Genomic DNA, 27368 nt, shown 5'->3' on the forward strand with positions numbered 1-27368 from the left:
TACAGTTCCTATCTACTCTCTACATAAGAATATAATAAAAACGTGTTTCATCGACTTGGGAAATTCCAATTACTGCCCGATCAGTTTCGAAATCATTTTCAAGAAAAGGCCAGGTTGTCTTTTTTTGTTTGTTTGTACATACAAACATAGCCATGATAATTGTATAAGGCCATTAGAATCGAATAAATTCACAGCATTAATTTGTAGGATTACTCAACTGAATAAACTTATTATTATTATTATTACTTAGAGAAACTTCTCTGCTTCGAAATTTTTTAACAAAAAGTGACATTTTTGACCCAATAAAATGTATATATTCCTTATCCGCATGGGCATAGGAGTCCGTATTGTATTAATATTTTAAGCGTACGCAGTACTATGTTCAAGTTTATATTATATCTATTCTAAAACTCTACAAGATTAAAATATATTCATAGATATCGATATTGATAAAAATATTTTTTTTATACCCTGAACCCATTAAAAATGGGTATAAGGGTATATTGTATTTGTGCAAAATCCAAATGTATGTAACAGGCAGAAGGAAGGATCTCTGACCCCATAAAGTATATATATTCTTGATCAGCACCAATAGCCGAGTCGATCTAGCCATGTCCGTCTGTCTGTCCGTCCGTCCGTCCGTATGTATGAACGCAAGGATCTCAGAACCTATAAGATCTAGAGACGAAATTAGATGTAGGTGCTCCTAGTTCCCGCGCAGATCGAGTTTGTTTCTGATAATCGATAACTTACTCCGTTTCCAAGCAATCGATAAAAATCGATATCGGCATCCTGTTTTTTTTAGCAAATTGGGTAAATAATAAGAGCTAGAGCCACCAGAGCTATAAATGAAATTAATAACCCAACTTTTATTGCCAACCAATTTAAATCACAATTTAAATGTAATTGTCTTTTTCTGAATATACAAATATTCTATGGTACAATAAGATATACTGTAGAAAATTTTATAAAGATCGGTTAAGAAAAACCAAAGTTATATGCAACTACGCAATTGAATGGGGCAGCAGCTTTAAGAATTTCTGTATACATATACACACACACATTCATGCGCGTCTGCTTCGCATTCTAACAGCATGGTAATTGCATTTTCTTGTAATGTTATTTTAGTTCCTTTTTTATCATATGTACTTAATTGTTGGTGTGGCTGCTGAGTAGAGGTATAGCAGGTGGTGCGGTGGTGCGGTCTGCCACGAGTTCGAGCCCTACCGGGGAAAGTATTATTATTTTTTTTTTTTTGCTGGTGTGGCTGTTGAGTAGAGTCGACAGCAAGTATTGCGGTCAGTTGCGAGTTCGAGCCCTGCCAAGGGAACTTTTTTTTATTAATTTATTTGATGTTGGAATAAGAGGGTTCAGGGTATCCCCTAGTCGGGAGCTCCCTAGCTCCCCTAGAACGTCTTACTTGTTTTTTTATCAAGTTAGTTTCCTATATAGGCTACATGGTTTAGATATATTTAATTTACCTCGGTACAAATTTTCAACAGTGGTTATAAAAGTAAGGATATGCATTACATAAGGTGAAGTGGGCAGACACTTCCACAATTTTGTCATAAAATATATTCATGAAAAACTCTTAAGGCTTTAAATATAAAATATTCTTTACTTTACTTATTTGCTAATATTATTTACACAACATCTGAATAACCAATTTTAATTACTTATTTTTATCGCACAGTAGACTTTACTTTTTTAAATACTAAAATCTTATAATTTATGGAGTCAACTGTTTCAGACATCACATACTATCCAGATAAATCATCGTCATTTATAAATTGTACATATTTTTCTTGCAAACCAATGGCACCGTTAGATGATGTTGGAAAAATTACTGTGCCAATTACTAAAAGTCAGAAACAATGTAGACGGCACTTTTACATATTTTGTAAAACATTGCAAACAAAATTTGCGCGCCACATAGAGATTAAATATAGAATGGAACCAGTTAGAGAGATCAGCAGTTTATCAAAAGACAAACAGCAAAGAATGAAATTGCTTGAGGGATTACGGAAAGACAAGGATGCTACTTACAATGAAGGAACTTTTATAGTTTCACGTCAATTAAGGGAAAACTCAAAAAGAGGGCTTTGGATTTTGTGTGCTGCAATGGATGTAAAACCTACTTACCGAAGACAACAACTCGGAATCAAATTAAAAATTAATGTAGTAATATCCATAAAATATGCAACCGAGATATATTAACCTCTGCACGAAGTGCTGCAAATAATATTGCGAAATAAAATAATGACTGTCCTTAATGACGTCGCCATTACTAGGACAACATTGTATGATCACCTAATTATATTGTTTAAAAATTTAGAAGCAATGAAGCACACGGAAGTACAGCATGATATGATAACACCAATTATGCGTTATCTAAGTCGCCGTTTGATAGTAATAAAATATGTTATTTCCCCTAAATATTATGATTCTGTTAAGTCTGGAATTCGTTATGTTGCTGAGTTTGATTATGATAATATTCGTTTTATGAAGCCTACTGTAGCGACAACTCTAACATGCTTGGTAAAAATAGTACATGTGCGAGAATATTAAAAGCACAGATCATAAAATATTGCGACAATAGCATAAAATATTTAAAAAAATAAAAGATTTTGTTCAGGATCTACCTGCTAAAGCTTTGAATGAGCTAAGCTAGAAATTCAACATATCATCATTAACCTCGTTATATCAGAGCAGAGTTAGCGAACTTGAGAGTCTTACTCTTAAGAGCTACAGAACTGCTCATGCAATTGGGGCTGTCGACGATAGAGCTAATTCTGACCTGTATGAAGGCACCACAGCCAAAATGAAAAACATCACCAGGGTGATTATTCGTGCCAAAAAAACCGAACATTTCCAGTTCTCTTTACACCATGCGATCGGTATTGCATAGGCAATATACTCGAATATGGCAAACGCACAATAAATAAACCAGCTACTACACTAAAGATATATTTTAGTGTGCCAAGCCCGTGGCCACTAAGAAAAGAATATATTCGTGAGTGTCCTATCCTAGAGAAATTCGCAAATGAATGTGGTACACGTTGCCCTGATTCCCTTTCAGGCACAGACCTGCGAAAGCAATTGACCACACATACCGCTTTGTTCAACGTTAAGGACATTCAAATTGATTATTTGGCGAGCTTAATGGGTGATCAGAAAGACATTCATAAAAATTACTATTGTGTTGCTGCCTCTGTAGCGGGGGTGACCCAAGTTTCTCAATTACTTATGTCAACAATGAACATGGTAGAGGAAAATGCTGAAATTGCAGATGCTAATCTCGAGAGTGAGTGAATTTATTTAGCCCATCTGTTGCGAAGAAAATTTTAATAATCGCTGCAAGTTTTGGACCTGGAACTGTCATATTCGGAATACTTCAATAGAAGTTTTTCAAGTATCGGAACTTCGATACAGTAGAAGATAAATTCAGTATTTAACAAATTAGTAATGGTTTTGGCAACCTATCCATATTTAAAATATTTTGCTGGCGGGACCTCGGCCCGAGTTTTTTTTTTAAATTAATAGATTAAAACAATCTAATTTAATACTTATATTGCTTATTTTATTTAAGCAAAATATTAAATAAAATATTTTTCAACTGTTTATTTAAACGAGCCCGAACCTCGACCACGCCAACATAAATATTTAAAAACATGCGCATTCGGACGGTATCAGACGAAGCAGCGCTGGTTATCGCAGGGATGATCCGCACAGCAGCAAGGATGCAAAGCATGGAACGATGGCAAGCACGTTGGGATCGCTCATCTAAAGGACGCTGGACACATAGGCTAATCCCAAACTTGGAAGCCTGGATAAGCCGCAAGTATGGTAATACTAATTTTTACTTAACGCAGCCTATTTGGCCATGGATGCTTCAGAAGCTACTTGAAGCGATTCGGCCACGATAACACAGACGAGTGTTCTTGGTGCGGCAGTGAAATCGCAGAGGACGCCAACCACACCATCTTTGAATGTGGAAGGTTCTCAGTGAACAGGCAGGGCCTGGAGGACAACTTGAGGAGACCTATCACGGTGGACAACTTGACAACTTGACCGCACAAAAATGGGAAGCTACCTACACTTTTGCAGCAGAAGTGATGCTGGAACTCAGGAGAGTTGAGCACAATAGGTGGAGAGCGGAGAAAGTTTAGGTGACAACAACATGCCTGTGAAGCAATGCTTTGCGGCCGTTCCGCAGGCAATCCACGCCACCTAATCATCACGTACCCCCCTCCTCCTCTATGTAATCTTGCTTCCCAAACAAAAATTGAAACATGCCGCTTACCTTCGTTGATATATCAGCTGTTTATGTTTACGGTACTTTACAATTTTTCAACAATCGATAGAAATCTCGATAAATCATCGTAAAAAACTCAATATGTTCCGCGCGAATTTACACATTTCTCAAAAATGTGGCCTTTTTGAATGATGTGTGAAATGTGTTTTCTTATCTGGAAACGCAGGGACCAACTGGCACAAAAATTTATCATTTCATCCCATTACACCAGCACCCGTTCACAGTCAAAAAAGTCACCGAAATATTATGCATGCATCCCATCGTACTCGCTATTTGCTTTCGCACGACGCTGCATGATTTCGCTATCTCAGCGTCGGTGCGTTTCTTCACTCGCACTTTCGTGAGAATGAAGGAATGCTCGATAGATCAGGCCACATCACCGTTATAATTTAGATGTGGTGAATAATAATTGTGTTTGTATTTGTGTTTTTTCTGAAATTGAAGAAAAGTAGAAGGTCCGATTGCCACGCTTCGTTCTTTTTAATTCGACAGTGGAACAAGCAAGTCACATATTTTGAGCGCGCATAAATCATAGTAATTAACGGTGCAGTGGCTGTACACCGCTTCGGATTTTTAAGGGCATATCGAGCCCAACTCTTTTTAAAAGTCCCCAGTGCTCATACAGTTCGCGTTCAGCAGATGTTATTCGCTTTTAATTAATCAAGTGCGTAATTCTGAATTAACCCCTTTTTTTAGTGGATAAAATCTTACTTAGCTACCGGCCAGCCATTGCGCAACGACGCGTTCGTGTATTCATATTTATATACACATAAAAATTCAGCGTGGCTGGTCGGTCGTAGCCAATTTGTGAGTTGCAACGGCTCTAAGGGAGTGGAAAATATCAAAAGGGCCACGGATTTCTTAAGGATCACTACAGATTAACACTGCGGCGCCACCGGCACATAGCGGCTGAGTCTATACCCCGCGACCGCGTGTTTAGCCATTGATAACCAAGCTTTGCTTATCTACTTCTACGTTGCCGCCCCTTTTTGATCAACGGAGTGTCTCCAACAAGGTATAGGACCGCTTAAGTGTCCGCAGATCGAGATCGAATATACGTGCTAGGCGATTGGTTGGAATTTTTGCGTACACGCTTCGATCTAAATGCTCATGCCTTAATATAATAAAAACGTGTTTCATCGACTTGGGAAATTCCAATTACTGCCCGATCAGTTTCGAAATCATTTTCAAGAAAAGGCCAGGTTGTCTTTTTTTGTTTGTTTGTACATACAAACATAGCCATGATAATTGTATAAGGCCATTAGAATCGAATAAATTCACAGCATTAATTTGTAGGATTACTCAACTGAATAAACTTATTATTATTATTATTACTTAGAGAAACTTCTCTGCTTCGAAATTTTTTAACAAAAAGTGACATTTTTGACCCAATAAAATGTATATATTCCTTATCCGCATGGGCATAGGAGTCCGTATTGTATTAATATTTTAAGCGTACGCAGTACTATGTTCAAGTTTATATTATATCTATTCTAAAACTCTACAAGATTAAAATATATTCATAGATATCGATATTGATAAAAATATTTTTTTTATACCCTGAACCCATTAAAAATGGGTATAAGGGTATATTGTATTTGTGCAAAATCCAAATGTATGTAACAGGCAGAAGGAAGGATCTCTGACCCCATAAAGTATATATATTCTTGATCAGCACCAATAGCCGAGTCGATCTAGCCATGTCCGTCTGTCTGTCCGTCCGTCCGTCCGTATGTATGAACGCAAGGATCTCAGAACCTATAAGATCTAGAGACGAAATTAGATGTAGGTGCTCCTAGTTCCCGCGCAGATCGAGTTTGTTTCTGATAATCGATAACTTACTCCGTTTCCAAGCAATCGATAAAAATCGATATCGGCATCCTGTTTTTTTTAGCAAATTGGGTAAATAATAAGAGCTAGAGCCACCAGAGCTATAAATGAAATTAATAACCCAACTTTTATTGCCAACCAATTTAAATCACAATTTAAATGTAATTGTCTTTTTCTGAATATACAAATATTCTATGGTACAATAAGATATACTGTAGAAAATTTTATAAAGATCGGTTAAGAAAAACCAAAGTTATATGCAACTACGCAATTGAATGGGGCAGCAGCTTTAAGAATTTCTGTATACATATACACACACACATTCATGCGCGTCTGCTTCGCATTCTAACAGCATGGTAATTGCATTTTCTTGTAATGTTATTTTAGTTCCTTTTTTATCATATGTACTTAATTGTTGGTGTGGCTGCTGAGTAGAGGTATAGCAGGTGGTGCGGTGGTGCGGTCTGCCACGAGTTCGAGCCCTACCGGGGAAAGTATTATTATTTTTTTTTTTTTGCTGGTGTGGCTGTTGAGTAGAGTCGACAGCAAGTATTGCGGTCAGTTGCGAGTTCGAGCCCTGCCAAGGGAACTTTTTTTTATTAATTTATTTGATGTTGGAATAAGAGGGTTCAGGGTATCCCCTAGTCGGGAGCTCCCTAGCTCCCCTAGAACGTCTTACTTGTTTTTTTATCAAGTTAGTTTCCTATATAGGCTACATGGTTTAGATATATTTAATTTACCTCGGTACAAATTTTCAACAGTGGTTATAAAAGTAAGGATATGCATTACATAAGGTGAAGTGGGCAGACACTTCCACAATTTTGTCATAAAATATATTCATGAAAAACTCTTAAGGCTTTAAATATAAAATATTCTTTACTTTACTTATTTGCTAATATTATTTACACAACATCTGAATAACCATTTTTAATTACTTATTTTTATCGCACAGTAGACTTTACTTTTTTAAATACTAAAATCTTATAATTTATGGAGTCAACTGTTTCAGACATCACATACTATCCAGATAAATCATCGTCATTTATAAATTGTACATATTTTTCTTGCAAACCAATGGCACCGTTAGATGATGTTGGAAAAATTACTGTGCCAATTACTAAAAGTCAGAAACAATGTAGACGGCACTTTTACATATTTTGTAAAACATTGCAAACAAAATTTGCGCGCCACATAGAGATTAAATATAGAATGGAACCAGTTAGAGAGATCAGCAGTTTATCAAAAGACAAACAGCAAAGAATGAAATTGCTTGAGGGATTACGGAAAGACAAGGATGCTACTTACAATGAAGGAACTTTTATAGTTTCACGTCAATTAAGGGAAAACTCAAAAAGAGGGCTTTGGATTTTGTGTGCTGCAATGGATGTAAAACCTACTTACCGAAGACAACAACTCGGAATCAAATTAAAAATTAATGTAGTAATATCCATAAAATATGCAACCGAGATATATTAACCTCTGCACGAAGTGCTGCAAATAATATTGCGAAATAAAATAATGACTGTCCTTAATGACGTCGCCATTACTAGGACAACATTGTATGATCACCTAATTATATTGTTTAAAAATTTAGAAGCAATGAAGCACACGGAAGTACAGCATGATATGATAACACCAATTATGCGTTATCTAAGTCGCCGTTTGATAGTAATAAAATATGTTATTTCCCCTAAATATTATGATTCTGTTAAGTCTGGAATTCGTTATGTTGCTGAGTTTGATTATGATAATATTCGTTTTATGAAGCCTACTGTAGCGACAACTCTAACATGCTTGGTAAAAATAGTACATGTGCGAGAATATTAAAAGCACAGATCATAAAATATTGCGACAATAGCATAAAATATTTAAAAAAATAAAAGATTTTGTTCAGGATCTACCTGCTAAAGCTTTGAATGAGCTAAGCTAGAAATTCAACATATCATCATTAACCTCGTTATATCAGAGCAGAGTTAGCGAACTTGAGAGTCTTACTCTTAAGAGCTACAGAACTGCTCATGCAATTGGGGCTGTCGACGATAGAGCTAATTCTGACCTGTATGAAGGCACCACAGCCAAAATGAAAAACATCACCAGGGTGATTATTCGTGCCAAAAAAACCGAACATTTCCAGTTCTCTTTACACCATGCGATCGGTATTGCATAGGCAATATACTCGAATATGGCAAACGCACAATAAATAAACCAGCTACTACACTAAAGATATATTTTAGTGTGCCAAGCCCGTGGCCACTAAGAAAAGAATATATTCGTGAGTGTCCTATCCTAGAGAAATTCGCAAATGAATGTGGTACACGTTGCCCTGATTCCCTTTCAGGCACAGACCTGCGAAAGCAATTGACCACACATACCGCTTTGTTCAACGTTAAGGACATTCAAATTGATTATTTGGCGAGCTTAATGGGTGATCAGAAAGACATTCATAAAAATTACTATTGTGTTGCTGCCTCTGTAGCGGGGGTGACCCAAGTTTCTCAATTACTTATGTCAACAATGAACATGGTAGAGGAAAATGCTGAAATTGCAGATGCTAATCTCGAGAGTGAGTGAATTTATTTAGCCCATCTGTTGCGAAGAAAATTTTAATAATCGCTGCAAGTTTTGGACCTGGAACTGTCATATTCGGAATACTTCAATAGAAGTTTTTCAAGTATCGGAACTTCGATACAGTAGAAGATAAATTCAGTATTTAACAAATTAGTAATGGTTTTGGCAACCTATCCATATTTAAAATATTTTGCTGGCGGGACCTCGTCCCGAGTTTTTTTTTTAAATTAATAGATTAAAACAATCTAATTTAATACTTATATTGCTTATTTTATTTAAGCAAAATATTAAATAAAATATTTTTCAACTGTTTATTTAAACGAGCCCGAACCTCGACCACGCCAACATAAATATTTAAAAACATGCGCATTCGGACGGTATCAGACGAAGCAGCGCTGGTTATCGCAGGGATGATCCGCACAGCAGCAAGGATGCAAAGCATGGAACGATGGCAAGCACGTTGGGATCGCTCATCTAAAGGACGCTGGACACATAGGCTAATCCCAAACTTGGAAGCCTGGATAAGCCGCAAGTATGGTAATACTAATTTTTACTTAACGCAGACTATTTGGCCATGGATGCTTCAGAAGCTACTTGAAGCGATTCGGCCACGATAACACAGACGAGTGTTCTTGGTGCGGCAGTGAAATCGCAGAGGACGCCAACCACACCATCTTTGAATGTGGAAGGTTCTCAGTGAACAGGCAGGGCCTGGAGGACAACTTGAGGAGACCTATCACGGTGGACAACTTGGTCAGGAACAAGTTGAAGACCGCACAAAAATGGGAAGCTACCTACACTTTTGCAGCAGAAGTGATGCTGGAACTCAGGAGAGTTGAGCGCAATAGGTGGAGAGCGGAGAAAGTTTAGGTGACAACAACATGCCTGTGAAGCAATGCTTTGCGGCCGTTCCGCAGGCAATCCACGCCACCTAATCATCACGTACCCCCCTCCTCTATGTAATCTTGCTTCCCAAACAAAAATTGAAACATGCCGCTTACCTTCGTTGATATATCAGCTGTTTATGTTTACGGTACTTTACCATTTTTCAACAATCGATAGAAATCTCGATAAATCATCGTAAAAAACTCAATATGTTCCGCGCGAATTTACACATTTCTCAAAAATGTGGCCTTTTTGAATGATGTGTGAAATGTGTTTTCTTATCTGGAAACGCAGGGACCAACTGGCACAAAAATTTATCATTTCATCCCATTACACCAGCACCCGTTCACAGTCAAAAAAGTCACCGAAATATTATGCATGCATCCCATCGTACTCGCTATTTGCTTTCGCACGACGCTGCATGATTTCGCTATCTCAGCGTCGGTGCGTTTCTTCACTCGCACTTTCGTGAGAATGAAGGAATGCTCGATAGATCAGGCCACATCACCGTTATAATTTAGATGTGGTGAATAATAATTGTGTTTGTATTTGTGTTTTTTCTGAAATTGAAGAAAGGTAGAAGGTCCGATTGCCACGCTTCGTTCTTTTCAATTCGACAGTGGAACAAGCAAGTCACATATTTTGAGCGCGCATAAATCATAGTAATTAACGGTGCAGTGGCTGTACACCGCTTCGGATTTTTAAGGGCATATCGAGCCCAACTCTTTTTAAAAGTCCCCAGTGCTCATACAGTTCGCGTTCAGCAGATGTTATTCGCTTTTAATTAATCAAGTGCGTAATTCTGAATTAACCCCTTTTTTTAGTGGATAAAATCTTACTTAGCTACCGGCCAGCCATTGCGCAACGACGCGTTCGTGTATTCATATTTATATACACATAAAAATTCAGCGTGGCTGGTCGGTCGTAGCCAATTTGTGAGTTGCAACGGCTCTAAGGGAGTGGAAAATATCAAAAGGGCCACGGATCTCTTAAGGATCACTATATATTAACACTGCGGCGCCACCGGCACATAGCGGCTGAGTCTATACCCCGCGACCGCGTGTTTAGCCATTGATAACCAAGCTTTGCTTATCTACTTCTACGTTGCCGCCCCTTTTTGATCAACGGAGTGTCTCCAACAAGGTATAGGACCGCTTAAGTGTCCGCAGATCGAGATCGAATATACGTGCTAGGCGATTGGTTGGAATTTTTGCGTACACGCTTCGATCTAAATGCTCATGCCTTAATATTTAAAAACCTCTTTCGTTTTGCTCAATTTATGAAATAAAGAGAAAAGTTGCTGCTTTAGAAACCTAATTTCTTTAGCCAAATCAATATAGTCAAGATCTATCGTATTTTATAATTCTATTTATACGAAATCGACCATTTAAAGTAACTTGATAATGAGATGTTATACTTAAACTAAACGGAAAACTAAGTGACATGACAATTAGGCGATGAGTGTACGGTATATCCCAAATTATTTTTTAACAGATAAACTAATTCGAATTGCTCCACAGATATTACCACCATGCTAACGATGGGCCCAACGTACGCATCGAAGGATTTATTTGTTCAATTTTGTGAGTATGCCATGGCCACATAAGCCAGCAAAAGAGTTGTAAATATTGAAAAATAATTGTAAATCGACGAGCCTTCAGCACTACCCGACATAGGAAAAGCATGTGATTTGAAACTACCGTCTCCCAGGGTCCATTATCTATTATCAAGCAACATTATTTCTGTTTTCGATTATTTATTAGGATTACGTTTAGTATATAGATTCTTTTGTAATCACGCCATAGTGTCGACCGAGCGTTAGTGCTCTTAACATAAGTCTTCTTTTTATTATCTTTATATCTTGGTTTCAAACATGTCCTATATAAAGCAAATAGGCAATAAATAATATAAAAATTGGAATTAATATGATTAACTAAAACTTTCGTGGTTCATCGCCAGTACCTTAGGAAACTAAATATGTGCAAAACAATCAATTAACCGACAAAAAGGTCGAATAAGGGATGGCCGTGATTTTATTCGTGCCACCAAGGTAGGGTGGGTACAGACCGTAGGGCAACTAACATCTTTGGTACCCTACAACCAAATCGAACCTCGTCGATGACTGATATTGTAACCGTTACCATTCGCAGCCACAACATTGTTGGACTCGTAATTTTAACCCCTTTTTTGTTAAAGTGCATTTATCATTGGGCTAGTGTGTAGCATAGACCCATACCCCATCCGACGAGCTAAGTCTAAGGTAGAAGGCTAGAAGTGCACGACTTCTGATTCCACTATGCACAAGTAGGCGAGATAAAGTCTATCTTCTCAGTACGCACACGCTACACATTTCACACATTTGTCAAAAATGTGACATTTTCTGAAATGTGTGAGAAATGTGTTCAGTGGCCAGAGGCTATAACATTAAAATATATTCATTTAAACAATAAATTGATACATTTAACATGCATTATTTTACACGTCTGCGATTTTTGACGTGGAGATTCAAACTCTGTTTACCTTTCCACCATTTGCCTCTATAAACCTTCTTGCACTCTTACGCCTTGTGCATGTTCTTAAACAGTCGGGCCTGAGCTGAGCTGTGTCGCCACAAACATTCATTGAGCTGTTGCACTCCGCGCGGCTGTCAAAAACGATCAGAACCTATCCTGGGTGACATCACTAACCAAATAACATATAGACTGGACATGAGTACAGGATAGTAGCGCTAACCAAACAACATATAGACTAGACATGAGTACCGGAAAGTAGGCACAAAATGTATCGGAGGCATCTGGTCCAAACCCTAGAACCTCTTAGTTGTTTTTATATCAAGTCAGTTTCCTATATAGGCTACATGGTTTAGATATATTTAATTTTTCGAATACCTCGGTACAAATTTTCAACAGTTGTTATAAAAGTAAAGATATGTATTACATAAGGTGAAGTGGGCAGACACTTCCACAATTTTGTCATAAAGTATATTCATGACAAACTCTTAAGGCTTTTAATATAAAATATTCTTTACTTTACTTCTTTGCAAATATTATTTACACAACATCTGAATAACCATTTTTAATTACTTATTTTTATCGCACAGTAGACTTTACTTTTTTAAATACTAAAATCTTATAATTTATGGAGTCAACTGTTTCAGACATCACATACTATCCAGATAAATCATCGTCATTTATAAATTGTACATATTTTTCTCGCAAACCAATGGCACCGTTAGATGCCATAAAAGTCAGAAACAATGTAGACGGCACTTTTACATATTTTGTAAAACATTGCAAACAAAATTTGCACACCACATAGCGCTAAAATATAGAATGGAACCAGTTCGAGCGATCAGCAGTTTATCAAAAGATAAACAACAAATAATGAAATTGCTTGAGGGATTACGGAAAGACAAGGATGCTGCTAACAATGAAGTTTCAAGTCCATTAAGGGAAAACTCAAAAAGAGGGCTTTAGATTTTGTGTGCTCCAATGGATGTAAAGCCTATTTACCGAAGACAACAACTCGGAATCATATTTAAAATTAATGAAGTAATATCCATAAAATATGCAACCGAGATATATTAACCTCTGCACGAAGTGCTGCAAATAATATTGCGAAATAAAATAATGCCTGTCCTTAATGACGTCGCCATTACTAGGACAATATTGTATGATCACCTAATTATATTGTTTAAAAATTTGGAAGCAATGAAGCACACGGAAGTACAGCATGATATGATAACAGCAATTAGTTTTATGAAGCCTACTGCAGCGACAACTCTAACATGCTTGGTAAAAATAGTACATGTGCGAGAATATTAAAAGCACAGATCATTAAATATTGCGACGATAGCATAAAAAATTTAGAAATAGAAAGATTTTGTTCAGGATCTACCTGCTAAATCTTTGAATGAGCTAAACTAGAAATTCAACATATCATCATTAACCTCGTTATATCAGAGCAGAGTTAGCGAACTTGAGAGACTTACTCCTAAGAGCTACAGAACTGCTCATGCAATTGGGGATATCGACGACAGAACTAATTCTAACCTGTATGAAGGCACCACAGCCAAAATGAAAAACATCACAAGGGTGATTATTTGTGCCAAAAAAACCGAACATTTCCAGTTTTTTTTACACCATGCGATCGGTATTGCGTAGCCAATATACTCGAATATGGCAAACGCACAATAAATAAACCAGCTACTACACTAAAGATATATTTTAGTGCGCCAAGCCCGCGGCCACTAAGAAAAGAAAATATTCGTGAGTGTCCTATCCTAGAGAAATTCGCAAATGAATGTGGTACACGTTGCCCTGAGTCCCTTTCAGGCACCGATTTGTTCAACGTTAAGGACATTCAAATTGATTATTTGGCGAGCTTAATGGGTTATCATAAAGACATAAAGACATTCATAAAAATGACTATCGTGTTGCGGCCTATGTAGCGGGGGTGACCCAAGTTCCTCAATTACTTATGTCAACAATGAACATGGAAAAGGAAAATGCTGAAATTGCAGATGCTAATCTCGAGAGTGAGTTAATGTATTTGCCCGTCTGTTGCGAAGAAAATTTTAGTAATCGCTGCAAGTATTGGACCTGGAACTGTCATATTCGGAATACTTCAATAGAAGTTTTTCAAGTATCGGAACTTCGATACAGTAGAAGATACATTCAGTATTTAAAAAATTAGTAATGGTTTTGGCGACCTATCCATATTTAAAATATTTTGCTGGCGGGACCTCGGCCCGAGTTTTTATTTTATATTAATAGATTAAAACAATTTAATTTAATACTTATATTGCTTATTTTATTTGAACAAAATATTAAATAAAATATTTTTCAACTGTTTATTTAAACGAGCCCGAACCTCGACCAAGCCAACATAAATATTTAAAAACATGCGCATTCCGGACGGTATCAGACGAAGCAGCGCTGGTTATCGCAGAGATGATCCGAACATCAGCAAGGATGCAAAGCATGGAACGATGGCAAGCACGTTGGGATCGCTCATCTAAGGACGCTGGACACATAGGCTTATCCCAAACTTGGAAGCCTGGATAAGCCGCAAGTATGGTAATACTAATTTTTACTTAACGCAGCCTATTTGGCCACGGATGCTTCAGAAGCTACTTGAAGCGATTCGGCCACGATAACACAGACGAGTGTTCTTGGTGCGGCAGTGAAATCGCAGAGGACGCCAACCACATCATCTTTGAATGTGGAAGGTTCTCAGTGAACAGGCAGGGCCTAGAGGACAGCTTGAGGAGACCTATCACGGTGGACAACTTGTTCAGAAACAAGTTGAAGACCGCACAAAAATGGGAAGCTACCTACACTTTTGCAGCAGAAGTGATGCTGGAACTCAGGAGAGTTGAGCGCAATAGATGGAGAGCGGAGGAAGTTTAGGTGACAACAACATGCCTGTGAAGCAATGCTTTGCGGCCGTTCCGCAGGCAATCCACGCCACCTAATCATCACGTACCCCCCTCCTCCTCTATGTAATCTTGCTTCCCAAACAAAAATTGAAACATGCCGCTTACCTTCGTTGATATATCAGCTGTTTATGTTAACGGTACTTTACTATTTTTCAAACATCGATAGAAATCTCGATAAATTATCGTAAAAAACTCAATATGTTCCGCACGAATTTACACATTTCTCAAAAATGTGGCCTTTTTGAATGATGTGTGAAATGTGTTTTCTTATCTGGAAACGCACAGGGCGCATTTGTAGGGACCAACTGGCACAAAAATTTATCATTTCATCCCATTACACCAGCACCCGTTCACAATCAAAAAAGTCACCGAAATATTATGCATGCATCCCATCGTAGTCGCTATTTGCTTTCGCACGACGCTGCATGATTTCGCTATCTCAGCGTCGGTGCGTTTCTTCACTCGCACTTTCGTGAGAATGAAGGAATGCTCGATAGATCAGGCCACATCACCGTTATAATTTAGATGTGGTGAATAATAATTGTGTTTGTATTTGTGTTTTTGCTGAAATTGAAGAAAAGTAGAAGGTCCAATTGCCACGCTTCGTTCTTTTTAATTCGACAGTGGAACAAGCAAGTCACATATTTTGAGCGCGCATAAATCATAGTAATTAACGGTGCAGTGGCCGTACACCGCTTCGGATTTTTAAGGGCATATCGAGCCCAACTCTTTTTAAAAGTCCCCAGTGCTCATACAGTTCGCGTTCAGCAGATGTTATTCGCTTTTAATTAATCAAGCGCGTAATTCTGAATAAACCCCTTTTTTTAGTGGATAAAATCTTACTTAGCTACCGGCCAGCCATTGCGCAACGACGCGTTCGTGTATTCATATATATATACACATATAAATTCAGCGTGGCTGGTCGGTCGTAGCCAATTTGTGAGTTGCAACGGCTCTAAGGGAGTGGAAAATATCAAAAGGGCCACGGATCTCTTAAGGATCACTACAGATTAACACTGCGGCGCCACCGGCACATAGCGGCTGAGTCTATACCCCGCGACCGCGTGTTTAGCCATTGATAACCAAGCTTTGCTTATCTACTTCTACGTTGCCGCCCCTTTTTGATCAACGGAGTGTCTCCAACAAGGTATAGGACCGCTTAAGTGTCCGCAGATCGAGATCGAATATACGTGCTAGGCGATTGGTTGGAATTTTTGCGTACACGCTTCGATCTAAATGATCATGCTATTTAGCCATTGATAACCAAGCTTTGCTGATCTACTTCTACTTTTCCGTCCCTTTTTGATCAACGGAGTGTCCTCAACAAGGAATCGGACCGCTTAAGTGTGCGCAGATCGAGATCGAATTAATGTGCTGGGCGATTGGTTAGAATTTTTGCGTACACGCTTCGATCTAAATGCTCATGCCTTAATATTTAAAAACCTCTTTCGTTTTGCTCAATTTATGAAATAAAGAGAAAAGTTGCTGCTTTAGAAACCTAATTTCTTTAGCCAAATCAATATAGTCAAGATCTATCGTATTTTATAATTCTATTTATTCGAAATCGACCATTTAAAGTAACTTGATAATGAGATGTTATACTTAAACTAAACGGAAAACTAAGTGGCATGACAATTAGGCGATGAGTGTACGGTATATCCCAAATTATTTTTTAACAGATAAACTAATTCGAATTGCTCCACAGATATTACCACCATGCTAACGATGATCCCAACGTACGCATCGAAGGATTTATTTGTTCAATTTTGTGAGTATGCCATGGCCACATAAGCCAGCCAAGAGTTGTAAATATTGAAAAATAATTGTAAATCGGCGAGCCTTCAACACTACCCGACATAGGAAAAGCATGTGATTTGAAACTACCGTCTCCCAGGGTCCATTATCTATTGTCAAGCAACATTATTTCTGTTTTCGATTATTTATTAGGATTACGTTTAGTATATAGATTCTTTTGTAATCACGCCATAGTGTCGACCGAGCGTTAGTGCTCTTAACATAAGTCTTCTTTTTATTATCTTTATATCTTGGTTTAAAACATGTCCTTTTTTAAAGCAAATAGGCAATAAATAATATAAAAATTGGAATTAATATGATTAACTAAAACTTTCGTGGTTCATCGCCAGTACCTTAGGAAACTAAATATGTGCAAAACAATCAATTAACCGACAAAAGGGTCGAATAAGGGATGGCCGTGATTTTATTCGTGCCACCAAGGTAGGGTGGGTACAGACCGTAGGGCAACTAACATCTTTGGTACCCTACAACCAAATCGAACCTCGTCGACGACTGATATTGTAACCGTTACCATTCGCAGCCACAACATTGTTGGACTCGTAATTTTAACCCCTTTTTTGTTAAAGTGCACTTATCATTGGGCTAGTGTGTAGCATAGACCCAGACCCCATCCGACGAGGTAAGTCTAAGGTAGAAGGCTAGAAGTGCACGACTTCTGATTCCACTATGCACAAGTAGGCGAGATAAAGTCTATCTTCTCAGTACGCACACGCTATACATTTCACACATTTGTCAAAAATGTGACATTTTCTGAAATGTGTGAGAAATGTGTTCAGTGGCCAGAGGCTATAACATTAAAATATATTCATTTAAACAATAAATTGATACATTTAACATGCATTATTTTACACGTCTGCGATTTTTGACGTGGAGATTCAAACTCTGTTTACCTTTCCACCATTTGCCTCTATAAACCTTCTTGCACTCTTACGCCTTGTGCATCTTCTTAAACAGTCGGGCCTGAGCTGAGCTAAGTGTCGCCACAAACATTCATTGAGCTGTTGCACTCTGCGCGGCTGTCAAAAACGATCAGAACCTATCCTGGGTGACATCACTAACCAAATAACATATAGACTGGACATGAGTACAGGATAGTAGCACTAACCAAACAACATATAGACTAGACATGAGTACCGGAAAGTAGGCACAAAATGTATCGGAGGCATCTGGTCCAAACCCTAGAACCTCTTAGTTGTTTTTATATCAAGTCAGTTTCCTATATAGGCTACATGGTTTAGATATATTTAATTTTTCGAATACCTCGATACAAATTTTCAACAGTTGTTATTAAAGTAAGGATATGCATTACATAAGGTGAAGTGAGCAGACACTTCCACAATTTTGTCATAAAATATGTTCATGAAAAACTCTTAAGGCTTTTAATATAAAATATTCTTTACTTTACTTCTTTGCAAATATTATTTACACAACATCTGAATAACCATTTTTAATTACTTATTTTTATCGCACAGTAGACTTTACTTTTTTAAATACTAAAATCTTATAATTTATGGAGTCAACTGTTTCAGACATCACATACTATCCAGATAAATCATCGTCATTTATAAATTGTACATATTTTTCTCGCAAACCAATGGCACCGTTAGATGCCATAAAAGTCAGAAACAATGTAGACGGCACTTTTACATATTTTGTAAAACATTGCAAACAAAATTTGCACACCACATAGCGCTTAAATATAGAATGGAACCAGTTCGAGCGATCAGCAGTTTATCAAAAGATAAACAACAAATAATGAAATTGCTTGAGGGATTACGGAAAGACAAGGATGCTGCTAACAATGAAGTTTCAAGTCCATTAAGGGAAAACTCAAAAAGAGGGCTTTAGATTTTGTGTGCTCCAATGGATGTAAAGCCTATTTACCGAAGACAACAACTCGGAATCATATTTAAAATTAATGAAGTAATATCCATAAAATATGCAACCGAGATATATTAACCTCTGCACGAAGTGCTGCAAATAATATTGCGAAATAAAATAATGCCTGTCCTTAATGACGTCGCCATTACTAGGACAATATTGTATGATCACCTAATTATATTGTTTAAAAATTTGGAAGCAATGAGGCACACGGAAGTACAGCATGATATGATAACAGCAATTATGCGTTATCTAAGTCGCCTTTTGATAGTAATAAAATGCGTTATTTCCCCTAAATATTATGATTCTGTTAAGTCTGGAATTCGTTATGTTGCTGAGTTTGATTATGATAATATTAGTTTTATGAAGCCTACTGCAGCGACAACTCTAACATGCTTGGTAAAAATAGTACATGTGCGAGAATATTAAAAGCACAGATCATTATATATTGCGACGATAGCATAAAAAATTTAGAAATAGAAAAGATTTTGTTCAGGATCTACCTGCTAAAGCTTTGAATGAGCTAAACTAGAAATTCAACATATCATCATTAACCTCGTTATATCAGAGCAGAGTTAGCGAACTTGAGAGACTTACTCCTAAGAGCTACAGAACTGCTCATGCAATTGGGGATATCGACGACAGAACTAATTCTAACCTGTATGAAGGCACCACAGCCAAAATGAAAAACATCACAAGGGTGATTATTTGTGCCAAAAAAACCGAACATTTCCAGTTTTTTTTACACCATGCGATCGGTATTGCGTAGCCAATATACTCGAATATGGCAAACGCACAATAAATAAACCAGCTACTACACTAAAGATATATTTTAGTGTGCCAAGCCCGCGGCCACTAAGAAAAGAAAATATTTGTGAGTGTCCTATCCTAGAGAAATTCGCAAATGAATGTGGTGCACGTTGCCCTGAGTCCCTTTCAGGCACCGATTTGTTCAACGTTAAGGACATTCAAATTGATTATTTGGCGAGCTTGATGGGTTATCATAAAGACATAAAGACATTCATAAAAATGACTATCGTGTTGCTGCCTATGTAGCGGGGATGACCCAAGTTTCTCAATTACTTATGTCAACAATGAACATGGAAAAGGAAAATGCTGAAATTGCAGATGCTAATCTCGAGAGTGAGTTAATTTATTTGCCCGTCTGTTGCGAAGAAAATTTTAGTAATCGCTGTAAGTATTGGACCTGGAACTGTCATATTCGGAATACTTCAATAGAAGTTTTTCAAGTATCGGAACTTCGATACAGTAGAAGATACATTCAGTATTTAAAAAATTAGTAATGGTTTTGGCGACCTATCCATATTTAAAATATTTTGCTGGCGGGACCTCGGCCCGAGTTTTTATTTTAAATTAATAGATTAAAACAATCTAATTTAATACTTATATTGCTTATTTTATTTAAAGCAAAATATTAAATAAAATATTTTTCAACTGTTTATTTAAACGAGCCCGAACCTCGACCAAGCCAACATAAATATTTAAAAACATAAATTATATATATCGCCTAAGCGCTCTACGGGTCAGCTGCGCATTCCGGACGGTATCAGACGAAGCAGCGCTGGTTATCGCAGGGATGATCCGCACAGCAGCAAGGATGCAAAGCATGGAACGATGGCAAGCACGTTGGGATCGCTCATCTAAAGGACGCTGGACACATAGGCTTATCCCAAACTTGGAAGCCTGGATAAGCCGCAAGTATGGTAATACTAATTTTTACTTAAAGCAGCCTATTTGGCCACGGATGCTTCAGAAGCTACTTGAAGCGATTCGGCCACGATAACACAGACGAGTGTTCTTGGTGCGGCAGTGAAATCGCAGAGGACGCCAACCACATCATCTTTGAATGTGGAAGGTTCTCAGTGAACAGGCAGGGCCTAGAGGACAGCTTGAGGAGACCTATCACGGTGGACAACTTGTTCAGAAACAAGTTGAAGACCGCACAAAAATGGGAAGCTACCTACACTTTTGCAGCAGAAGTGATGCTGGAACTCAGGAGAGTTGAGCGCAATAGATGGAGAGCGGAGGAAGTTAAGGTGACAACAACATGCCTGTGAAGCAATGCTTTGCGGCCGTTCCGCAGGCAATCCACGCCACCTAATCATCACGTACCCCCCTCCTCCTCTATGTAATCTTGCTTCCCAAACAAAAATTGAAACATGCCGCTTACCTTCGTTGATATATCAGCTGTTTATGTTTACGGTACTTTACCATTTTTCAACAATCGATAGAAATCTCGATAAATCATCGTAAAAAACTCAATATGTTCCGCGCGAATTTACACATTTCTCAAAAATGTGGCCTTTTTGAATGATGTGTGAAATGTGTTTTTCTATCTGGAAACGCACAGGGCGCATTTGTAGGGACCAACTGGCACACAAATTGATCATTTCATCCCATTACACCAGCACCCGTTCACAGTCAAAAAAGTCACCGAAATATTATGCATGCATCCCATCGTACTCGCTATTTGCTTTCGCACGACGCTGCATGATTTCGCTATCTCAGCGTCGGTGCGTTTCTTCACTCGCACTTTCGTGAGAATGAAGGAATGCTCGATAGATCAGGCCACATCACCGTTATAATTTAGATGTGGTGAATAATAATTGTGTTTGTATTTGTGTTTTTGCTGAAATTGAAGAAAAGTAGAAGGTCCGATTGCCACGCTTCGTTCTTTTTATTTCGACAGTGGAACAAGCAAGTCACATATTTTGAGCGCGCATAAATCATAGTAATTAACGGTGCAGTGGCTGTACACCGCTTCGGATTTTTAAGGGCATATCGAGCCCAACTCTTTTTAAAAGTTCCCAGTGCTCATACAGTTCGCGTTCAGCAGATGTTATTCGCTTTTAATTAATCAAGTGCGTAATTCTGAATTAACCCCTTTTTTTAGTGGGTAAAATCTTACTTAGCTACCGGCCAGCCATTGCGCAACGACGCGTTCGTGTATTCATATTTATATACACATAAAAATTCAGCGTGGCTGGTCGGTCGTAGCCAATTTGTGAGTTGCAACGGCTCTAAGGGAGTGGAAAATATCAAAAGGGGCACGGATTTCTTAAGGATCACTACAGATTAACACTGCGGCGCCACCGGCACATAGCGGCTGAGTCTGTACCCCGCGACCGCGTGTTTAGCCATTGATAACCAAGCTTTGCTTATCTACTTCTACGTTGCCGCCCCTTTTTGATCAACGGAGTGTCTCCAACAAGGTATAGGACCGCTTAAGTGTCCGCAGATCGAGATCGAATATACGTGCTAGGCGATTGGTTGGAATTTTTGCGTACACGCTTCGATCTAAATGCTCATGCCTTAATATTTAAAAACCTCTTTCGTTTTGCTCAATTTATGAAATAAAGAGAAAAGTTGCTGCTTTAGAAACCTAATTTCTTTAGCCAAATCAATATAGTCAAGATCTATCGTATTTTATAAATCTATTTATTCGAAATCGACCATTTAAAGTAACTTGATAATGAGATGTTATACTTAAACTAAACGGAAAACTAAGTGGCATGACAATTAGGCGATGAGTGTACGGTATATCCCAAATTATTTTTTAACAGATAAACTAATTCGAATTGCTCCACAGATATTACCACCATGCTAACGATAGGCCCAACGTACGCATCGAAGGATTTATTTGTTCAATTTTGTGAGTATGCCATGGCCACATAAGCCAGCAAAAGAGTTGTAAATATTGAAAAATAATTGTAAATCGACGAGCCTTCAGCACTACCCGACATAGGAAAAGCATGTGATTTGAAACTACCGTCTCCCAGGGTCCATTATCTATTGTCAAGCAACATTATTTCTGTTTTCGATTATTTATTAGGATTACGTTTAGTATATAGATTCTTTTGTAATCACGCCATAGTGTCGACCGAGCGTTAGTGCTCTTAACATAAGTCTTCTTTTTATTATCTTTATATCTTGGTTTAAAACATGTCCTTTTTTAAAGCAAATAGGCAATAAATAATATAAAAATTGGAATTAATATGATTAACTAAAACTTTCGTGGTTCATCGCCAGTACCTTAGGAAACTAAATATGTGCAAAACAATCAATTAACCGACAAAAGGGTCGAATAAGGGATGGCCGTGACTTTATTCGTGCCACCAAGGTAGGGTGGGTCGTCGACGACTGATATTGTAACCGTTACCATTCGCAGCCACAACATTGTTGGACTCGTAATTTTAACCCCTTTTTTGTTAAAGTGCACTTATCATTGGGCTAGTGTGTAGCATAGACCCAGACCCCATCCGACGAGGTAAGTCTAAGGTAGAAGGCTAGAAGTGCACGACTTCTGATTCCACTATGCACAAGTAGGCGAGATAAAGTCTATCTTCTCAGTACGCACACGCTACACATTTCACACATTTGTCAAAAATGTGACATTTTCTGAAATGTGTGAGAAATGTGTTCAGTGGCCAGAGGCTATAACATTAAAATATGTTCATTTAAACAATAAATTGATACATTTAACATACATTATTTTACACGTCTGCGATTTTTGACGTGGAGATTCAAACTCTGTTTACCTTTCCACCATTTGCCTCTATAAACCTTCTTGCACTCTTACGCCTTGTGCATCTTCTTAAACAGTCGGGCCTGAGCTGAGCTAAGTGTCGCCACAAACATTCATTGAGCTGTTGCACTCTGCGCGGCTGTCAAAAACGATCAGAACCTATCCTGGGTGACATCACTAACCAAATAACATATAGACTGGACATGAGTACAGGATAGTAGCACTAACCAAACAACATATAGACTAGACATGAGTACCGGAAAGTAGGCACAAAATGTATCGGAGGCATCTGGTCCAAACCCTAGAACCTCTTAGTTGTTTTTATATCAAGTCAGTTTCCTATATAGGCTACATGGTTTAGATATATTTAATTTTTCGAATACCTCGATACAAATTTTCAACAGTTGTTATTAAAGTAAGGATATGCATTACATAAGGTGAAGTGGGCAGACACTTCCACAATTTTGTCATAAAATATGTTCATGAAAAACTCTTAAGGCTTTTAATATAAAATATTCTTTACTTTACTTCTTTGCAAATATTATTTACACAACATCTGAATAACCATTTTTAATTACTTATTTTTATCGCACAGTAGACTTTACTTTTTTAAATACTAAAATATTATAATTTATGGAGTCAACTGTTTCAGACATCACATACTATCCAGATAAATCATCGTCATTTATAAATTGTACATATTTTTCTCGCAAACCAATGGCACCGTTACTTTTACATATTTTGTAAAACATTGCAAACAACATTTGCACACCACATAGCGCTTAAATATAGAATGGAACCAGTTAGAGCGATCAGCAGTTTATCAAAAGATAAACAGCAAATAATGAAATTGCTTGAGGGATTACGGAAAGACAAGGATGCTGCTTACAATGAAGGAACTTTTATAGTTTCAAGTCCATTAAGGGAAAATTCAAAAAGAGGGCTATAGATTTTGTGTGCTCCAATGGATGTAAAGCCTATTTACCGAAGACAACAACTCGGAATCATATTTAAAATTAATGAAGTAATATCCATAAAATATGCAACCGAGATATATTAACCTCTGCACGAAGTGCTGCAAATAATATTGCGAAATAAAATAATGCCTGTCCTTAATGACGTCGCCATTACTAGGACAATATTGTATGATCACCTAATTATATTGTTTAAAAATTTGGAAGCAATGAAGCACACGGAAGTACAGCATGATATGATAACAGCAATTATGCGTTATCTAAGTCGCCTTTTGATAGTAATAAAATGCGTTATTTCCCCTAAATATTATGATTCTGTTAAGTCTGGAATTCGTTATGTTGCTGAGTTTGATTATGATAATATTAGTTTTATGAAGCCTACTGCAGCGACAACTCTAACATGCTTGGTAAAAATAGTACATGTGCGAGAATATTAAAAGCACAGATCATTAAATATTGCGACGATAGCATAAAAAATTTAGAAATAGAAAAGATTTTGTTCAGGATCTACCTGCTAAAGCTTTGAATGAGCTAAACTAGAAATTCAACATATCATCATTAACCTCGTTATATCAGAGCAGAGTTAGCGAACTTGAGAGACTTACTCATAAGAGCTACAGAACTGCTCATGCAATTGGGGATATCGACGACAGAACTAATTCTAACCTGTATGAAGGCACCACAGCCAAAATGAAAAACATCACAAGGGTGATTATTTGTGCCAAAAAAACCGAACATTTCCAGTTCTTTTTACACCATGCGATCTGTATTGCATAGCCAATATACTCGAATATGGCAAACGCACAATAAATAAACCAGCTACTACACTAAAGATATATTTTAGTGTGCCAAGCCCGCGGCCACTAAGAAAAGAAAATATTTGTGAGTGTCCTATCCTAGAGAAATTCGCAAATGAATGTGGTACACGTTGCCCTGAGTCCCTTTCAGGCACCGATTTGTTCAACGTTAAGGACATTCAAATTGATTATTTGGCGAGCTTGATGGGTTATCATAAAGACATAAAGACATTCATAAAAATGACTATCGTGTTGCTGCCTCTGTAGCGGGGGTGACCCAAGTTTCTCAATTACTTATGTCAACAATGAACATGGAAGAGGAAAATGCTGAAATTGCAGATGCTAATCTCGAGAGTGAGTTAATTTATTTAGCCCGTCTGTTGCGAAGAAAATTTTAGTAATCGCTGCAAGTTTTGGACCTGGAACTGTCATATTCGGAATACTTCAATAGAAGTTTTTCAAGTATCGGAACTTCGATACAGTAGAAGATACATTCAGTATTCAAGAAATTAGTAATGGTTTTGGCGACCTATCCATATTTAAAATATTTTGCTGGCGGGACCTCGGCCCGAGTTTTTTTTTTTAAATTAATAGATTAAAACAATCTAATTTAATACTTATATTGCTTATTTTATTTAAAGCAAAATATTAAATAAAATATTTTTCAACTGTTTATTTAAACGAGCCCGATCCTCGACCACGCCAACATAAATATTTAAAAACATGCGCATTCCGGACGGTATCAGACGAAGCAGGGCTGGTTATCGCAGGGATGATCCGCACAGCAGCAAGGATGCAAAGCATGAAACGATGGCAAGCACGTTGGGATCGCTCATCTAAAGGACGCTGGACACATAGGATTATCCCAAACTTGGAAGCCTGGATAAGCCGCAAGTATGGTAATACCAATTTTTACTTAACGCAGCCTATTTGGCCATGGATGCTTCAGAAGCTACTTGAAGCGATTCGGCCACGATAACACAGACGAGTGTTCTTGGTGCGGCAGTGAATTCGCAGAGGACGCCAACCACACCATCTTTGAATGTGGAAGGTTCTCAGTGAACAGGCAGGGCCTAGAGGACAGCTTGAGGAGACCTATCACGGTGGACAACTTGTTCAGAAACAAGTTGAAGACCGCACAAAAATGGGAAGCTACCTACACTTTTGCAGCAGAAGTGATGCTGGAACTCAGGAGAGTTGAGCGCAATAGATGGAGAGCGGAGGAAGTTTAGGTGACAACAACATGCCTGTGAAGCAATGCTTTGCGGCCGTTCCGCAGGCAATCCACGCCACCTAATCATCACGTACCCCCCTCCTCCTCTATGTAATCTTGCTTCCCAAACAAAAATTGAAACATGCCGCTTACCTTCGTTGATATATCAGCTGTTTATGTTTACGGTACTTTACCATTTTTCAACAATCGATAGAAATCTCGATAAATCATCGTAAAAAACTCAATATGTTCCGCGCGAATTTACACATTTCTCAAAAATGTGGCCTTTTTGAATGATGTGTGAAATGTGTTTTCTTATCTGGAAACGCACAGGGCGCATTTGTAGGGACCAACTGGCACAAAAATTTATCATTTCATCCCATTACACCAGCACCCGTTCACAGTCAAAAAAGTCACCGAAATATTATGCATGCATCCCATCGTACTCGCTATTTGCTTTCGCACGACGCTGCATGATTTCGCTATCTCAGCGTCGGTGCGTTTCTTCCCTCGCACTTTCGTGAGAATGAAGGAATGCTCGATAGATCAGGCCACATCACCGTTATAATTTAGATGTGGTGAATAATAATTGTGTTTGTATTTGTGTTTTTGCTGAAATTGAAGAAAAGTAGAAGGTCCGATTGCCACGCTTCGTTCTTTTTATTTCGACAGTGGAACAAGCAAGTCACATATTTTGAGCGCGCATAAATCATAGTAATTAACGGTGCAGTGGCTGTACACCGCTTCGGATTTTTAAGGGCATATCGAGCCCAACTCTTTTTAAAAGTCCCCAGTGCTCATACAGTTCGCGTTCAGCAGATGTTATTCGCTTTTAATTAATCAAGTGCGTAATTCTGAATTAACCCCTTTTTTTAGTGGATAAAATCTCACTTAGCTACCGGCCAGCCATTGCGCAACGACGCGTTCGTGTATTCATATTTATATACACATAAAAATTCAGCGTGGCTGGTCGGTCGTAGCCAATTTGTGAGTTGCAACGGCTCTAAGGGAGTGGAAAATATCAAAAGGGCCACGGATTTCTTAAGGATCACTACAGATTAACACTGCGGCGCCACCGGCACATAGCGGCTGAGTCTATACCCC

The sequence above is a fragment of the Drosophila virilis genome, chromosome 6, assembly GCF_030788295.1.
Source record: "Drosophila virilis strain 15010-1051.87 chromosome 6, Dvir_AGI_RSII-ME, whole genome shotgun sequence".
Lineage (NCBI taxonomy): Eukaryota > Metazoa > Arthropoda > Insecta > Diptera > Drosophilidae > Drosophila > Drosophila virilis.